The sequence below is a fragment of the Triturus cristatus genome, chromosome 2_1 (genome assembly GCF_964204655.1).
Source record: "Triturus cristatus chromosome 2_1, aTriCri1.1, whole genome shotgun sequence".
Classification (NCBI taxonomy): domain Eukaryota; kingdom Metazoa; phylum Chordata; class Amphibia; order Caudata; family Salamandridae; genus Triturus; species Triturus cristatus.
This window is the reverse complement of record NC_140581.1, coordinates 565,420,811-565,440,099: the sequence shown is the minus strand read 5'-3', so window position 1 is coordinate 565,440,099 and position 19,289 is coordinate 565,420,811. Positions and strand designations below refer to the sequence as shown.

Genomic DNA, 19,289 nt, shown 5'->3' with positions numbered 1-19,289 from the left:
TCTGTTGTTACCATCCCGAGCTCTGCGAAGCGACCTTGGTCTGCACACGATGTGACAAACAGTCTGAGTTGTTAGACAATGCATGTTTTCCACTCTAGGTTGATCGACCCACTATTTAGTCATAACACACGAGCAGCTGCACATACCTGAAAGTTGGTGCTTTTAATATCACGGACATCATGTTTATTATTCAGACCGAAGACGAGCCTTCCTGCGAGAAGACTCCTGATGCTCCTGTGATGTGATTTCACTAAGCTGATCTTTGAGGTATGGGGTCCCCTATTCAAGCCTAAGAGACCTTCTGTTAGTCTAATAATAATATTAGCCTCTTAGTAAAGGGAAAGTGGTAGTATCCACTGTCATTATAACATGATCACCCCTTTTATATTCTATGGAATTGTAACTATGTTGATGGTTTTGATTTTAATCATTTGTCTGCTTGTATTAGCCAAAGTACTGCATATTAGGACACGTGGTCTATAAAAATAAACTCTTTTTATTTTCACCGTGTCTCTGTTGATTCTTGTTGTGGACTGATGTGAGAATAATATACGAACAGGTATTTCTGATTCCCACCATTCCTGAGTATGTACTGAGTCGCGTGTTCTGGGTTGTCTTTTCATTGGGACCGCCGAGCTAAATCTCGGATAACGAATGTGACACTTATGCTAGCCGGATACTGGGTTCTGAGGTGAGTTTCTGGTACACCACAACTCACTGAGGTCCTGGGGTTCTACGCATAGTTCTGTGTATAAGCAGAATCCCTACAACATGGCGCACCTAACGTTTGGTCTATGAGTTGAAACGCCTTAGTAGTGCTCGCGTTTGTCCACAACACCCTCATTCTTGTTTCCGGATAACAAGTCTGACGGATTTAAACCTACCTAGGTCTATTGATATAGGTTCTTTCAAGCTTGATAATTAAAAAGGTTAGTGAACCCTTGTGCTACTGATAGTTTCACGTGTGTTGTCCTAATGTCGGTGGATATTGCGGCGCATAGTTCCAGAACAACAAAGTCAGTGTAGTGTCTACAAGGCACTTACCATCCGAAAAGCACGGGTCTCCAGAGTCGGGACCTACCCAAAACGTTATAGGGAGGAGCACAGACCTTGGGAGGTAATACAAATTAAGTATGAAAGCCCTCACTCACCAACCTGGTTGGTGACATGCTTCATCATCGGGCTCCACTGGGTATGACCGAGTGCCATCCCAGTGTGCTACAACGCCAGGTTACTGCGGAGCGGGATTTTGTGAGGTGATAGTGAATTTGGAATTAAAAATACCCAATTGGGTCAAAAAATATATAATTTAATAGTTTTGCGAATTGGGAATGATTAAAAAGGAGTGAGGGTCAAAAAATAACAGACCGGATTCACTCCATGGCGGTCAACATGTTTCTGCCTTGGGTATGTTATACAGGCTTTCATCAGGACCAGAGTGGGAGTGTGTGAGCCCCGGAGGTATAAACGCACTAAGGTTTACCCTGCCGTGGGCTCTAATGTGAAAAAGTAAATAAACAATTCAAAATCCGCCAAGTGGTATCAAGGTGGAGAGAAACGAGTTTACTCTTAAAATGAAAAAGGACAAACAAACACAAGACAAAACATAAAAGAATTGTAAATGTGCATGGTCAATTCATTTCTAAATCGCCGTAACTACTGGCACAAAAATTATTATAGTGCAAGGATGGGACTGTGCCAATAATCAGTACCTCAAGTGACAAAGGATGTGCTATCCGTGCTATACGCTTATCCAGGTACTAGTGTCAGGGGAGTACACCAGACTTCGCCTGAATAACGTGACTAGTACTCAATATCGGAACTAATCGTGAAAGTTTGCACGCTACGTGAGGATCTAGATCAAAGAGAGGGGCCGAGAACTCATTGGACATGGCCCGTGCATCAATTCTAGGAGGCAAAGATGCTTAGATGTGAAGAAATATTCTTACTAAGAGGCCAGACCGTTCGTCGCCTCAGGGATCCCGGGGTGGGGGTGCGAACAATATGGCACACCCTGAAGAGAGAAGAGAAGAAAAAGAGCGAGGCCACGTGCGGCTCAATAACCAGAACTGTGGCTTCAAAGGAGAATAAAATAATAGAAAAGAAGCAGGTAACGGGACGTTCACTTACGCCCTCGCTGTTCGGCACCCGTTGTGTACCTATGCAGCCTCGATCCGCCGGGTCCAGGAAGTGACGAGACCCGGAGCGAGCCAGGTATAAACAGGAACGTTGTGGGAGTCAGCCCAAATGTGATTGGGCAAATTCCCTGAGGCTGTGTTCTAATTGGCTGGGCCCCAGCCAATGGAGAGAGGGGAGACAAAGTACGTCAGAAGGGCTCGGCCGTAGAAACCCGAGACGCTGTCATTCGGGAAAACTTTATGTTGTATTGGGCAAACGAACATCGTTCGTGTTGAGCCTGGGAAAATAGAAAAAATGCTGAATCCGCAAATCGGAAGCAGGGAGGTAATCGAGCACATGCTAAGTGCTTCAATGTTGTAGAGTGTCAATACGAAAGATGGGAGATCAAATGTTCGTGGAACAAATGACATTGTGCAAAGAAGCCAAAACACAGGTATTTCAGAGGAGAATTATTAATCGTGTATTTCAGAGGAGAATTATTAATCGTGTACAGGGGGTCAGAAATATTACGGCCCAAAAAAAGACCTTTTTCCCGAATGACAGCGTCTCGGGTTTCTCCTTTGAAGCCACAGTTCTGGTTATTGAGCCGCACGTGGCCTCGCTCTTTTTCTTCTCTTCTCTCTTCAGGGTGTGCCATATTGTTCGCACCCCCACCCCGGGATCCCTGAGGCGACGAACGGTCTGGCCTCTTAGTAAGAATATTTCTTCACATCTAAGCATCTTTGCCTCCTAGAATTGATGCACGGGCCATGTCCAATGAGTTCTCGGCCCCTCTCTTTGATCTAGATCCTCACGTAGCGTGCAAACTTTCACGATTAGTTCCGATATTGAGTACTAGTCACGTTATTCAGGCGAAGTCTGGTGTACTCCCCTGACACTAGTACCTGGATAAGCGTATAGCACGGATAGCACATCCTTTGTCACTTGAGGTACTGATTATTGGCACAGTCCCATCCTTGCACTATAATAATTTTTGTGCCAGTAGTTACGGCGATTTAGAAATGAATTGACCATGCACATTTACAATTCTTTTATGTTTTGTCTTGTGTTTGTTTGTCCTTTTTCATTTTAAGAGTAAACTCGTTTCTCTCCACCTTGATACCACTTGGCGGATTTTGAATTGTTTATTTACTTTTTCACATTAGAGCCCACGGCAGGGTAAACCTTAGTGCGTTTATACCTCCGGGGCTCACACACTCCCACTCTGGTCCTGATGAAAGCCTGTATAACATACCCAAGGCAGAAACATGTTGACCGCCATGGAGTGAATCCGGTCTGTTATTTTTTGACCCTCACTCCTTTTTAATCATTCCCAATTCGCAAAACTATTAAATTATATATTTTTTGACCCAATTGGGTATTTTTAATTCCAAATTCACTATCACCTCACAAAATCCCGCTCCGCAGTAACCTGGCGTTGTAGCACACTGGGATGGCACTCGGTCATACCCAGTGGAGCCCGATGATGAAGCATGTCACCAACCAGGTTGGTGAGTGAGGGCTTTCATACTTAATTTGTATTACCTCCCAAGGTCTGTGCTCCTCCCTATAACGTTTTGGGTAGGTCCCGACTCTGGAGACCCGTGCTTTTCGGATGGTAAGTGCCTTGTAGACACTACACTGACTTTGTTGTTCTGGAACTTTTCCCTTGAGGGGACTAGTCGTGTTTTTACCCTTCCTCTTCTGTTGTTGATTGACATATTGCGGCGCATAGCCGTGCGGCTCTGAAACGTCATTTGACGCAGTATGGGGTACCGGACACCGGTATGAACGTCATCTTTGTAGTGGGAGCCGATGCGGCTCATCCCTATGAGTTGTTCTACTCTTGGGTGACGATTCCAGCAGTGGGGGATGATGACACCTTTCATTCTTACACTGCCGCTGCAGTGCCGGCGAACTATACGCCGTATAGGACACAGGAAATACCAATATCTGCTTGGCAGCATCTTTTTTGGTTTAATGGCGCCCTTCCCCATGTGGTTATAATGCCGAGAATGGGCCCTTTATCAATTGCAGGGGCCACTTGGCCGGTACTAGCCGGATTTACGCCTCATCCCCGTTACCTCACGGTGACGGTGGCTGAGTTGCGTGTACTACACACTGCCCTCATTACGGTATATAGGGCGTTAGTGCAGTATGTGTCGCGCAATATGCAGGCGGGGGCACCTGCTGTTGCGGGACAGCCTACTGATCATCACGCGGTGGTCATTAGTCCTGTTATGGTTAATTCTGTTATGGGCAAGCGCCCCCAAACTAGGGATGATTTCCCCTTTTGGCTTGCTGAAAAATTTGACCAAATAGAAGCGGTTTACCCGAATACTACTCCTGTGGAGAAACACAGGATCCTCACCATTAGTTTGCCTAAGGACTTGGTCCCCCACATTGATGATTGTGCAAAATGGGGCAAGGTCTTTGCAGCGACGTACGCGCAGTGGTATGGCACTCCGTCTATGTTGCAGCTGCCCTCCGTAATCAAAAGAGTTCAAGAGAACCATGGTGCGGAGTCTGCGATAGAGTTAGGGATGCGGCTCCTCGGGCAATTTGACCTGGTGGCTACCATGATAATTGGTAACCTGAAGGGTGATGCTTTGCATTTCCAGGTTCGTAATGAACTGAAACGAGTTCCTGAGGAGGACAAACCGCAGGAATTTGCGAAAATAATCGCAGAGGCATATCGGGATTTGGGTCGTAGCTCTTTAGGGGTTAAGCCTGTAATAAAGAATCCCGATCTAAAACAGCAGGGTAAGGCAGAAACGTCTGGTAAGGACGACCGGCCCTTTTTTCCTAAACAAAAATGGCAGGTTCAACAACAGGGGAAGCAGCAGCAGCAGAAACAGGGCTCTCGGCCTGCCTCTCCCGTACAGTCAAGTAGCGAACGCACTTATGATCTGCGCGATCGTGCTGCTATAAAGTCTCCTGATAGATTTCAGGTTTCTGAACACTGCTCTCCTCGTTCTTCACAGGAAACATCGGCTACGCAGTCCGGTGGCGGAGGTGGTGGCAAAGGTCGGGGTGCTCCACAACAGCGTGACCAGCCCAGACAGACTGAGGGTAAAGGCAAGCAGGACGAATTTGCAAGACAAAGACCCCCGTTTCAGAAGAAGAAAGTGGCGGCTCTGACGGCAAGGTATGCCTCAGATAGTGCGGACACAGCTTCGGAACCGGACATGGGCGCTGACGCTCCTGGACAGCGCAGCGGAAATTACCATAGTCCGTCAAGCTCTGCGTCCATTTCTGGCGGTGACAGCAACTGATATATCGGTTACTGTTGAAACAGCTGACACCAGAGTGGCTCCCCCTGATAGACTTTATGAAATAGTCTTATTAATTGAGGGTGACATACAACGTACAATAAAAGGGATTTTTTGGGATAATCTGACCACCACCTATGATATCCTCCTAGCGGAGGCAGATTGGCCCCCAGCTTTCATTTTAGAGGCTCCTAGAGGGGAGGAAGTAATCCTCCCGTCCTTTGCGCACACAGTGCCTAAGGACCAAGCTGAAGTGTATGCTGAGGAGTGGGCGCTTGCGCTTGCGCCGGCGGTGTATCGTACTCAGGTGGGATGGGACAGATTGTCCCCCTGCCATGAGATTCCATTGCGGTCTATGCCCCAGCCTCAACCTCAATATCCTATGCGTCGTGAAGCGAGACCTCACGTCGCGGCAATCCTTGAACAATTGGAATATCAGGGTGTTATTGAAACATGTGTGTCCCCTATGAATAACCCTTTATTCACTGTAACGAAGCCTGACGGCTCGTACCGTTTAGTTTTGGATTACCGGCACCTAAACTCCCACTGCCGGACCTGCGCGGTACAAAATACACATAGCTCGGCTTTGGTCGACAGTCTCGTGCGTAAAAGATTTAAAACGACACTTGACATTTCCAATGGCTTTTTTAGCCACAACCTGTCCACACTGAGTAGCCAGTGGACAGCGTTTACTTCGGGCGGAAAACAAAAACAGTTTACAAGATTAGCCATGGGTTACAAAATAGCCCTGGCGTCTTTTCTGCTCGCGTGGTTTCTCTTTTAGAAAGAATAGACCCCGAAGCATACTCATATGTTGACGATATCTATCTTACGGATGATGAGCTGATGCCGCATCTGTCTCGAGTTGACAATATTATCGTGAGTTTTGCAGACTATGGCTACAAATTCAATTTTGCGAAGTCACACATCGCAGAATATACGGTGTTGTTTTTGGGCTACGAGCTCAACAATGAAGGTAAGGGGTTAGCCCCCCACTTTCTGGAAAAGTGTGCACGCTTAAGTGCTCCTACAACACTGAAGAAATTACAATCTCTGCTGGGATTTCTGAATTTCGGCCGCACGTACATTCCTGATTATGCCCAGCGTATCAAGCCGCTTTACGCCTTGGTACAGCCTTCGTTTTCGAAATCTAGCTGGCAGCTAGAACACTCTGCTATTTTACAGTCTTTACAGGCTGACCTTCTTGCTTCACAATACTTGCTGACACGTGATAACCGCACTAACCTGGTAATAAGAATAGTACCAGGCGCCGTGGGGTTCACGTATTTGACGTTTAATGAGGGCGACACAGTCCCCATTGCGTACAAATCCCACTTGTACGCCTCTGCTGAATTACGTTTTTCCACGGTCGAAAAAGTTCTGACTGCTGTGCAGATGGCGATCCTCAAGGAACGCGCACTGTCGCATGGGAAACAGATTCTGGTTGTAACTCCATATCCTGCTTTAGAGGCAGTGACTAAAGCAAGTGTACCCAATTCTAAAGCTTTGCATCCACGGTGGATACAATGGGCTACAACACTGACGTCGCCAGACGTCACTTACATCTTTGATGCCTCATTACAGACTCAAGAGTACTTGCAGTATGAATTCGTTCATCCGGCACCTCTGTCTTTGCGCCCGCTCGAAGAATACCATTGTGTCATATACACTGACGGGTCTGCGCAACCCGCAATTGGATCGAAGCACGCTTATTCTGCGGCTTGCGCAATTGTCGTAGGTACATTCGTAAATGGTGAATTCCAATCTGATGCAGTGCATACGCAGTCATTGGATGATTGTACCGCGCAATTGGCGGAGCTCCGGGCTCTGGTGCTTGCACTGGAGTTTGCTGATCCCCGAGTCACTACTCTTATAGTGAGTGACTCCTTCTACTGTGTCCAGTCTTACAATGACAATTTACACTTCTGGTCTCAGAATGATTACCGCGACACTAAAGGTAGCACAATTAAGCATAAAACGCTTTGGGTTCGAGTGGCGGACTTTAAAGAACGTCTCCCTCTCGTAAGTGTTATACACACTCTTGGTCACCAGCGGCTTGGTGTCCATGCTGTCGGCAACAGCTTAGCTGACGAGGCAGCAAAAACAGCAGTGGCTACATACTTAGTGGCAGCAGTTACAAGATCCAAAAGTAAGATTGATGATGACATCTTGGCAGCTATTGCTGCTACAGAGAAGGGAGGAGATTACCCGAAGGGTTTTCCCTCTCGGTATATTTATCATTTAAGTCCTGATAACGTCCCGTTAGTGAGGATTAACGACGTTGGTGATAGAATAATTCCCAACGCGGACTGCAGACCAGCACTGATCTTGGCTGCGCACGAGGGGTTGGCGTCAGCCCACGCCGGTGTGTCAGCTACAATATCTCTGCTACAACAACGTTACTGGTGGTTTGGTTTATATAAACAAGCGCGCGCTTATGTTCTTGATTGTGACATTTGCCAACAGATTAAACCTTCTACTGTTGCGCGCCCACCACAGACACAGCTGTACATCTCTAATAAGCCATTTGGTTGTGTTTATTTAGATCACTGCGGTCCTTTTTCTTCTGATACTGCGTACAAGTACATCTTGGTTGCAGTGGATTCGTGCACACGTTTTCTATGGGTGTGGCCACAAAGGAGTGCTGACTCGCGGACTGTCATCAGGGATTTGCGTGTCTTTGTGGGAACTTTTGCGTGTGGTACCTTCCATTCTGATCAGGGCCCTGCGTTCGCCTCTAAGGCTTACAAGGAGGCTATGAAAAATTTGGGGGTCCTTGTCAAATTTTCGTCTCCCTACCGACCTGAGGGTAATAGTGTGGTGGAGCGAATAAACCGTGACTTAAAGCAATCATTGACAGCACGTGTTTTAGGCACAGGCCGGAACTGGCTAGCCCATTTGTATAACGTCCAACGTGCACTAAATAATCTCCCTAGAAGGTCTCTGGGTGGGCGGACCCCGTACATGATGCTCTTCGGAATCAGAATGTTTGTTCCAGACCTTGATGGTCTAGACATTGCGGCGTCGACCGCACCCTTTGACGTAGATGATCACTGTGCTGTTTTGCAGACTCTACAAGAAGCCAGAGACTCTCTTTCGAAAGAACATTTGCCCTCCACGTCTGAAGCTGAGGTTCAGATTCCGGTAGTCGGCTGGCTACCCCGAGTTGGTGATCTGGTCCGTGAGAAGGTGGAGAACAAGAAGGAGTTCGGCCCCTCTTATCGTGCACCAGTTCCAGTGCTTGGAGTGCAGGGTACAAGAACAGTCATTTTACCTCCACTTCCTGGTCGCAAAGAAAACAGGTACATCTCTATTGACAATGTCAAACTTCAGCGAGTGGCCGATACTTCTTAGTATGACTCCGGCAGTTTCATGCCAGACAATGCAAAGAAATTCAATGATGGTTCCTGCTTCTACCACCTTGTCTGATGTTGCAATCGAGATGCATTCAGTTACTGATCCCTTGCTGATACCACCGGCTGGTGGTTTGTCCGATGAGACGGAGTATGCTTATCCTACACGTGGACCTTCGCCTGTTTTACAATCTACAGCACTTGGCCAGTCCCGTTTTTCCTTTGACACTAACTCTTTGCCCTCAACTCCCCCGTCAAACATTGCTGTTTTTGTGAGCTGGTTTAAGAAACATTTGTGATAGCTCCTTGGACATACATCTGGTTGATGCTTTTTGGTATTTTTTTGTTTATGTCCATTGGATTTGTTGTAGTTTTCTTCCGTTTGGTGGATGGCCATTATCTCAAAGAGAGATCGACAATTAGACTTATCAATGGAACTTTGGCCCCCCACTCCTCATCCCACATCATGAAAAGGGACCAGACTTTTGTGAATATTACTGCCTGGCCCGTCATGGATGGAATCGCATGGGATGCAGTTAAATTTCAAATTCATGGGCCTACAGAGGTCATTAATGTGCCTAATGTATTTCGTGTTTCTATTGGTGATGTAGTTAAACAGAACATACGTTCTGATGATTGGGATGTACACGCCATTGAAGCACTGTTTTCAGATTTGAAATATTATGCCGCCTTTGATGCTGAGGATTTGTATGACAATGCGGCTAACTATGCGGAACAGTATTGTTTTCAACATTATGGCAATCACTTCTTGCATAAATCAAATTCGTTTAGAAATTTTGTAAATTTTACCCAGTGGGAACATTGTCCCACCCCCTCGTTTGGCAGTTCACACACATTAGTTGATAAGTTTACTTATTTTACTGATTTCAGTGTTTCAGCCCCGGCATCCTTTTATTTTAAAGTTAAGCCTGAGTCTGCCTCCAAGGTTAGACTGACACACACCAAATTGCTATATTCTAAGTCCTTTATGGAGGAGTTGTCAATCAAAGGTTATGATCTATGGAAGGCTACTATTGATCTTAAGTCGGTTTGGGGTTCCAAACCGTGGCAGGTTCAGGGAACTGAAGCTTTACACCGTGCCTGTCTAGTACCAAATCATATGTTGTTTTTAAATGCAACCATCTTCCAAACCACCTGTTTCGGATTGGCCACTTCTAAAAAACTAAATTCGCCTTCTGTGCCGGATCTGGGTGCTTACCCAAATTGGAATAATCACACAGATCTGTCCCTTCCTGCTTTGCAGTTATTAGTTTCTAATTCATCTTTCAATATTTCGAAATTTAATAGTGAGGGATGGTTAATTTGGCAAAGCAGTTCTGATACCTGTCAACGTCGTTTTCTAGGACTGAAACCGGGGTATACTCAAGATCGCGTGGACCCCCGGTTTGAGTCGTCACACACGGTAACTACATACTCTGTGGGGAAATTATGTCAGTCCTGGCTGCGACATTCCACCTTGGCATCTGTCAAAGTTCATTTATCAAAGTTACATGACAAAATAGATTTGAATGATTTTGTTAAAGGTCCTGTGGGTGGCAGATCCAGGAGATGGGCGTATGCTATTTACAACGAAGTATGGAAACTGTCGCAAATTGAGGCAGCTTCAAGATTGAGAGCTATTGATCAGGCTAATATGGAAAAAGTATTAGCAGTTATTGATAACAGCATTAACACTCTTTCTTCTCGCATTTATACATTAGATAATATTGTATCTTCAATTGTTGATATTGTGCAAGATGATATGTCTGTGTTGTATCATGGTCAAAACCAGTTGCGTTCTGTTATGCAGTTTGCATGGACATTACAAACATTGAAGGCAGGGAAGGTCCCTTGGGACTATCTGAATACAACATCGTTATTTCTTCCCTTTAACCTTACTGACAAACAGCAGTTCATGTCCATGAAGGATGCTACATATTCCTTGCTCCATATTGAGAAATTGGAGCCGTTACCTTTTTCTGTTGCGGAAGTCGATTCCGCTGTGTGGCTCTTACACGGATTGATAAGTCTACCGTTTGCGCTTTTTAAGTTTACCTCTTGTATGAAACACTATGCTCTGGGTAGATATGAACAGCTGGGTACCGCTTTCATACATGAAGTCTGGTCCCTCCCCTTTACGTATAGATGTACAAGGGACGGTACTGAGGTTTATCTGAAGGGTGAAGAATGTACAACGTCACCTGATCATTCTGTTGTATGTAGGCACATTCAATTGCACGGTGCTTGTAATGTACACGCTCCGAATTTGGCCTGCGTCCTCAAAGGTATCCCGGTACCAGTGATTACGCCATCTTTCACGCTGCTTGCAAACGGTAGTTATTTAATTTTAAACAATGAAGCTTGCTGCGGGATGTTAGTAGGGATCCCGTATATAGTAACTGTAACACAGAGGGTGGTCTGCTGCAATAACGTCCTGTTTCCACCCCCGCATGGGAGGCTGGATGCTTCTATCTGGCCTTCAATTCCAACCTTGAAAGCAGAGTTCGACAAAATGAGCAGAATAAGAGCGCTATTGTCCCAAAAGGAGGTGCCATTGACTTCCTCCCGGGAAACATTTGTCCTTCACGTAGCAAATACGCGCACCGAGGTACAGGCGCTTTTGAATACTGACCTCCCCCTGCATTTTGGTGCTTTGATCCAAACAATTTTCAATGCCTCGTCCACGACTGGCCTGGCTCATTTTTTTAAACTTGTGGGCTCGGGCCTCGTGACCTCCTTCCAAACTATTTTTGGTGTGATTCCGGCATTTTTTCATTCTATTTTCTCCAGCGTCTTTGGAGGTGTCCCGTTAATTCTGGCTCTAGTGGCAGGTGTGCTACTTTTACTTTTCATCTTGCGGAATGGCTGCTCTTTCTGTGCCACACGTCAGCCTGTCCCGTCTGCAGCTTCTTCGTGACAGGATGCTTGATTACTATGGTGTCCTGCCGTTGGCGACTTTGAGCCTGGCATATGGATTATCCTTCCGGTATTCCTACTTCACCTGCGTGCAACCTGTCTTCCACTGCCTAGATTGTCCCTTTGAATGGCCTATGGATTTGTGTTTAACCAACATGGTGTCTCCGGACCCGGATTTTGATCGACTGATGAGGCCCTTAGTGTCTCACGAGTCTGCCTGTTCTGGTGTTCGGATTATGGCCTGCGGTGCGGCACATGGTATCCTGGGTAATTGGGACATCGTGAGAGCGGCATATGACTTCTTGAATATGACTTACTTGGAAGTACACGCTGGTTGCCCTCTGATGGTGCTAGAGGCTCCGCTGATAGAAGAACACGTATGTTCCTTTTCTTTACTTAACTGGATGGCTGAAACCTTCAGTGGCCGTGCCAATGATTTTCTGCTGGAAGCAGTGGCCACATATGCTGCATATACTTTTATGGATTGAGTGACCTTTCGTCCACAATGTTTTCCTCACGTGTCATGAACTGTCCCTGTACGTCTGCACTTCTGCCCGGTGAGGCGTTTTTTCATTTTTTTTCACCTCCCACGGCACGTTTGAGGTTTTTTCTATCTCTTTTTGGTTTTTTTTCCTGTTCGAACTTTGCCTGAACTGACCTGTTCCTTTTTAAATTGGATACGCCTTGTTCTGCTCTGTCGCGCTTGAACTCTGCGTTCTCTCTTTTCTTGCATACTAAGTAGTGCTTCGATCAAGGGGGCATGTAGTAAGGACTCCCTTGATACGTACATACATTGTTAAGTTAGCATAACCACGTCAGAAGTTAGAAAGCCATCTTGCTGCTTTTGCACACGACACTGCGTTCACATGTTATTGCTTAAACGAACTGCTGACTCGAGTTTTGCCTCACACGAGAGCAATCTGTTGTTACCATCCCGAGCTCTGCGAAGCGACCTTGGTCTGCACACGATGTGACAAACAGTCTGAGTTGTTAGACAATGCATGTTTTCCACTCTAGGTTGATCGACCCACTATTTAGTCATAACACACGAGCAGCTGCACATACCTGAAAGTTGGTGCTTTTAATATCACGGACATCATGTTTATTATTCAGACCGAAGACGAGCCTTCCTGCGAGAAGACTCCTGATGCTCCTGTGATGTGATTTCACTAAGCTGATCTTTGAGGTATGGGGTCCCCTATTCAAGCCTAAGAGACCTTCTGTTAGTCTAATAATAATATTAGCCTCTTAGTAAAGGGAAAGTGGTAGTATCCACTGTCATTATAACATGATCACCCCTTTTATATTCTATCGAATTGTAACTATGTTGATGGTTTTGATTTTAATCATTTGTCTGCTTGTATTAGCCAAAGTACTGCATATTAGGACACGTGGTCTATAAAAATAAACTCTTTTTATTTTCACCGTGTCTCTGTTGATTCTTGTTGTGGACTGATTTGAGAATAATATACGAACAGGTATTTCCGATTCCCACCATTCCTGAGTATGTACTGAGTCGCGTGTTCTGGGTTGTCTTTTCATTGGGACCGCCGAGCTAAATCTCGGATAACGAATGGGACACTTATGCTAGCCGGATACTGGGTTCTGGGTTCTGAGGTGAGTTTCTGGTACACCACAACTCACTGAGGTCCTGGGGTTCTACGCATAGTTCTGTGTATAAGCAGAATCCCTGCAACAGTTATGCAGCACAATATTCTTGGTGCAACAACATCAACTGTTGCATGGCTAAACACTTATTAGGTCCCAAAGGCGAGACCTATTGGCTATGCCAATGCTTCTTTAAATAATGTGTGCACATCTCGAGGACGAAAGGATAGCGGCACCGTCCGAGAATATAGCTTCACTACATGTAAGTGTTTCTTTAGCGCTGTTGTGAATGGGGAGCATTTTAGCGCTAGACACGTGTTAACAGACCGACCCATCTTCTAGGATTTGGAAAGTACAGTTGGTAGGGACGGCCAAACTTGGAAAACAAACTCCTTGTTTTTGTGAGCACATTCACTGTTTTGTGCCATCCGATAGAACGTAGGCTTCGAGTTCTGAAAAATGTTCACGCACGCTTTCGTGGTACGCATCCTGGTTCGGCCGGGAGTTTGCCCGAGTCAGACCAACCCGTTCACGTTCTGATGATCACGAATTTTTATTTTATTGTATTGTTCTGCTCATTTAAGGTAAGCCGAGTAATGCTTTTCATGGATACCTATATCTATTCCACTGATACGAGGCCGTGCTTTCTGACAAACACTTCCCCTCGAGGAAAAGAACCTTTGCGTGTCTGAAAAAGATCTGAAGAAAAAATGCAGCGCCAAGAAGCCCTGCATTTTGATGTGAAGTACTCCTTACAGAAATAATAAACTGACACCTACCACGAGACAGCGGGAGATCTCGTTCAGCTCCAAAGCAAATCTGGGAATTACTGACCCACTAAAGAAAACTCATATAGCGCTCTAAAGTCCATTTTTGCCTCTAGGCGCTGATGACCTAACGCGCTTCCGGCCCCAAGGATTTTAAGCATTGAACATAGATACGTGTTTTGAGGGTGAGAACGTGTAACGTCTTGATGCAAATATATGGAATACAAGAATAGCATCTAAAGCTGCTCTTGTCCAAACTGCGTGGTAGTGTGTGACACAGGAATTTCTATATCCTGCCACTCACTAGTCTGGTAACAAGAAGATGACAAGTTGCTTCTTATTACCCTCCTCAGTTGCTGTCATTTCCCCGAACACGATTTGCAAGTGAGTCTCTTGTGTGCAGATTGAAGGGCGGTTTCTGCAAGGAGAGACATGCGTAAACGTGCTGGGGCGCTTTGAAGTTCAAACCGATACCACAATGGAGTCCGTTTATGTAACTAGGCTGTCGATGGACACCCGTGACATGCAAAGGAAGTTGTGACTGTGGCATTCCTCAATAGAACCCAGCAGGGACATCGAATAATCTGCTGTTATTATAACTGTTAGAAATGTTAGCCTGCGGACATGACATGACGATTTTTTTCTGTTCCTTCATTGGGAACTGCACTGGACCTTTTCAAGCACTGATTATGAGTGGAGTGGAGTAATGGGTATTTACCATGCACAATAAATGCCTAGATTGTGGGATTTGATGTTTACCAAGTGATCGCGACCGGGAGTTGAGTGTACGGGGTGCACCGAAAGTGATCGCGACCGGGCGTTTGTGCGCATGCGCGAGTGCAATAAGGAAATAACAAGCATCGCGGCACCGGCGCTTTACTTTGAACATTAAAAGTAAAGCGCGGGTGCCGCGATTAGAGCAAAAGTAAAGAAATAGATGTTTTTTTCTATTTCTCTACTTTTGCGATAGTGAAAGACTGCTGGCGGCCGGCTGCGCACATGCACGCTCACGTGCACGCAAGTGCTAGGCCAGCCAGCAGCACTTTGAAAACTCATCTATAAAATGTCTCTCCGAGCAGCGCATGCGTGCTGACTCAGCGAGACCTAAAAAGGGATTGTTCCCGTGTGTCACAAGGCCAGGAACATTCCTTTAGGGGTGAGAGAGGGGGGTAATGGCCGCATTAGCGAAGAAGGGCATAATCGAACCAGTAGAGAGTGAGGAATAGTTGGCTCCATTGGTCGTGGAACGAAAATTGGATGGTCGTCTTCGTTTATGTCTTGATTTGTGAGATCTAAATAGGAATATTGTGGTAGATAAATTTCCTCTAGCCAGAATTGATGAATTGTGGCAAAGTCCAAGGGGGTAAAGTGGTTTTCCACCATTGATTTAATCTCGGCCTATCACCAGGCCCCACTACACCCATCCAGTAGGAACTTGACAGCATTTGTTTGCATTGCTTTTGGTCTTGTTTCAACTGCTGGTGTATTCCAGATTTTGATGCACAGAATTTTCAAGGGCATGAGGGGGTGACATATTTCAAAGATGATATCCTGGTGATGGGCACCAAAATCCAAAGAAGAGTTGAGATCCTTCTTAGGATTGGCGGAATTTTACACAAAATGTGTGGGAAATTTCGCAGTGAAAACACATTATCTCAGGCAAATGTTAAAAATAAGACAAGAATTTGTTTGGAATGAGAGTTTATAAAAAGACTGATTGTATAAAAAATGAATTGTGTTCTGCATTTCCCTTACAATGTTTTGATTCTAATGTTCACAGCATAATAACCACAGATGCCAGTAGGAAGGGTCTGGGAGATGTGTCAAACCAAAGGAATGAGATGGGAGGAGAACACACAGTAGCTTTCGCCTCGTGATCCTTAACTCCTGCAGAAGGAAAATTCTCAGTAATTGTAAAAGAAATGTTGGCCACTGTCTGGGCCATGGAGAAGTTCAGAAGTACGTCTGTGGATCAAAGTTTACAATACGCACTGATCATAAGCCTTTAGTGACAGTGTTGACTTTGAAGGAATTGTGAAAGCCACCCCAAGACTAGCGAAAATGATTGTTGGATTTCATGTACAAGGTAGTATATTTACCATAGAGGAAGAATCAGGAGGCAGATTTGTGGAGTAGGTCACCATTGGCTGGAAGTACCGAAATGAAGACAGAGTGGGAGGATTACAGTGTGGCCAGCATTTCGGATTTTGACACTGCTGCCATTTCTAAGGTTGAAAGGGAGGAAGAATGTATGTGATAAAGAGAAAATCCTGAAGTGGGTGAAGGAATGCATAGTCAAAGGATGGCCAGGTAAGAAGTAGTTACAATCAGAGTATGGCAGTTTCTGGGAAATCAGAGAGGAATTATCTGTTTCTGATACCAATCACATCTTACGAGGAGACAAAGTAGTGGTTCCCAGTGGGTTGAGAACAAAGATTCTAGACATCAACCATGGTGGTCACCTAGGCATTGTGAAGTTAAAGAAAAGGGTAAAAGTGTTGTACTGGTGGCCTGGTATGGACAGAGAAATTGAGGAAGTGGTAAGAAGGTGTCAGGTTTGTGCTAACTCTGACAAGACAAAACATTTGTTAGAGACCATCACTGGGCAGCAGAGAGATTCCGAAGGGGCCCTGGGAAGATCCAAGTATTGACCTGTTTAAGTCCCATGTTGGATGCTGAAGGTAAATCCAAACATATAACTGTAGTTGCTGAGAATTTTTCCAAATGGCCAGAAGTAGACATAATTGACCAAGTAGATAGCAAAACTGTGATTGCACAAAAGACGTACGAGACGACAATAAAATAGCTGCTGGATAGATTTGGCTGTCGATTTTGTTGACTGGCCGCCTGGCACTTCCAAAAATGGTAAAAGTGACAAAATACCCATATCTATTCAACATACACCTAGTGCTGAAACAGGTCTTCTTCACATGGCTGAGATCCTGTCTGACTCTACTTTCTTGGGCAAGCAAACAGACTTGCTTAAAATGGGAAATGTTGACATTACCCACAATCTGGGAGGAATGGCAGCGCCTGATCTTGAGCTGCACTATTTTAGTGCGCACACCAATATGTGTGCTGGCAACTCCAGATGCAGTACCAGTCCCATGTAGCAGTGGAAAAGGACAATCTGGTGCCAAGGCCCCTAAATACACTGCTCTGCTCAGCAGACAGGAGCCAAGCAACAGCCATAGATTCAGCTAGCTGTGGGGTGGGAACTTGGCACATACTCGAACAACAAGCAAAGCTAGCAGAGCTATATGCTCTGGTTAGGTGGGGTGCCTGGGAGACTTCTACCATGGAAAGGTATTTGTACAACCAGAGGCAATACTGCACCAAGACTAGCACACACTCCTAGACATCTTATTGTATTAGAAGCTCAGAGGCCGGCTGCAAGGGACACACTAATTTCCCAGCCCCCACCACTGACATTTGCCATGCTCTAAAATGTCCTTGCTTCGTCCTCCCCCCAAAAACTACTATCACACATATACAAAAGAATGCAGAAAGGTGCCCCAGTTTGCCAGGCAATGTCTAGACAGAGATTGGAAGACAACCTGCAAGTGTATATAACGGACACACAATGGGTAAACTGCTGCACACAAACGGGAGAATGATCCTGGTCTCCACAAGAAGCTCTCAGAGGTAAAGCCAAACCCAGTACCTTATTCAGAGGATATGTGCTTATTAAATAGGACAGCAGTGGTCACCTTTAGATCTTTTTTTTATCAACAAATGTTATTCGGTTATTCATTTGAAAGTTGGGCAGCAGCCCAACAATGACCTGTAGGAGAGAAAAAACAGACATTCCTGAAGTTCCGAAATGTTGGTTATTTTTCAACGCCTGCCAAACATGCAGGTGGTATAACTTGAACTGCAGACAGTACTAAATCTCAAGACATGTGCATATGATATATTAAAAGAGTGATCCATTGTCATACAATACAGGATGGTCCGTTCAGTGATGAATGGGATATGGGGTCGCTCATAAGGGGTCTGTGGGTGGCAGGGGGGGGGGGAAGCTCTATTCCACGATATATGACACCCATCAGGTCCAAATTTTCCTATGTTTGTTGGGGCAGCCCGAGCTAGAAATACTGCCATTTCCGCCCCCATGCATCTGTCAAGTTCAGTTATCCATTTACCTATTGTCGGGGGAGATGTCGCTTTCCACATTTGGGCGATATCGCGTTTGGCGATAGTGAGAGCTAAAAACAATAAGTGTTGCATGTATTTATTTACCCCAATGTCTTCTGTACTGTGTAAAAAGAAAAGTCGTGGGTCGAATGCGAGCTCCCATGAAAGTACCTCATTTAGGCAGGATAGGATTCTACGCTAAAAGGGCTGTAACACCGTGCAACTCCAAACTGTATGTAAGAACGTCCCATCCTCCCTCCCACACCGCAGACAAGCAGGGGACTGGATAACTCCCATCTGCCAAAGTCTGGTCCGTGTATAGTATGCTCGGTGAAGTTATTTGAACTGTATCGGGCGGTACCATGTAGGTACCGCCGCGCCCCGTGGACTAACTATGGCTCCGCTCAGTCATCATCCGTCAAGTTAGGAATGTCGGCTTGCCACGCACGCAGTGTCTTATCGAGCGTTGTCTGTGTGTGGGTCGTCAGCATCTGGTATATTTGCTTGATCTTGTGTAGGCCCAAATCTCCCATCAGCAGACGGCCTTCTTGTGGGTGGAATTCCGGGAGGGCTTCAAGAGTGTGGATCAGGGGAGTCAGGGAATGGCGGAGTTGAAGGTATTTGTAAATTTGTGATTTGTGTAATTTATACTCCTCCTGTAATTGCTGGAAGGATTTCAGTGTGGTGCACCGCATCATATCGCACCTTTAGATCTTTAAAGTCGCAGTACAGCCAAACCAATGGCAGGGTCTCATAATAACATTCAAAGATGCTGTGTGTCAGACTACTCAATAAAACAAAAACAAAACCTCAATAAAACAAAATCATAACTGGGACAATTACTGCTCCCCTTTCTCTAGCAATAATGTACCAATGTGTACCAAAAAGGGGAGGAGATTTAAGGCAGGGCCCAGTCTTTCCACATTCAGTATGCAGTTAATGCCGTGCTATGCTGACAGGGAGAACCAATATTGACTTATGCCACACACGTTTCCTGTTAATGTTTTAACACTGCACAAAATATGCGGACCTAGAGCAGTGTGTATAGCAATAAGTACTTATCTGTCACCAGAATCATTTCACACAACCCCGAGAAATTTCAGCATGCCAAGTTAATA

At 45.5% G+C, this 19,289-nt stretch overlaps 1 protein-coding gene across 4 annotated transcripts in view; it reads right to left on the bottom strand.

The window, feature by feature from the left end:
- The window catches only part of POLR3G (RNA polymerase III subunit G), a 282,487-nt gene that overhangs the window by 160,594 nt on the left and 102,604 nt on the right, over positions 1–19,289 (bottom strand). The window lies entirely within an intron of this gene.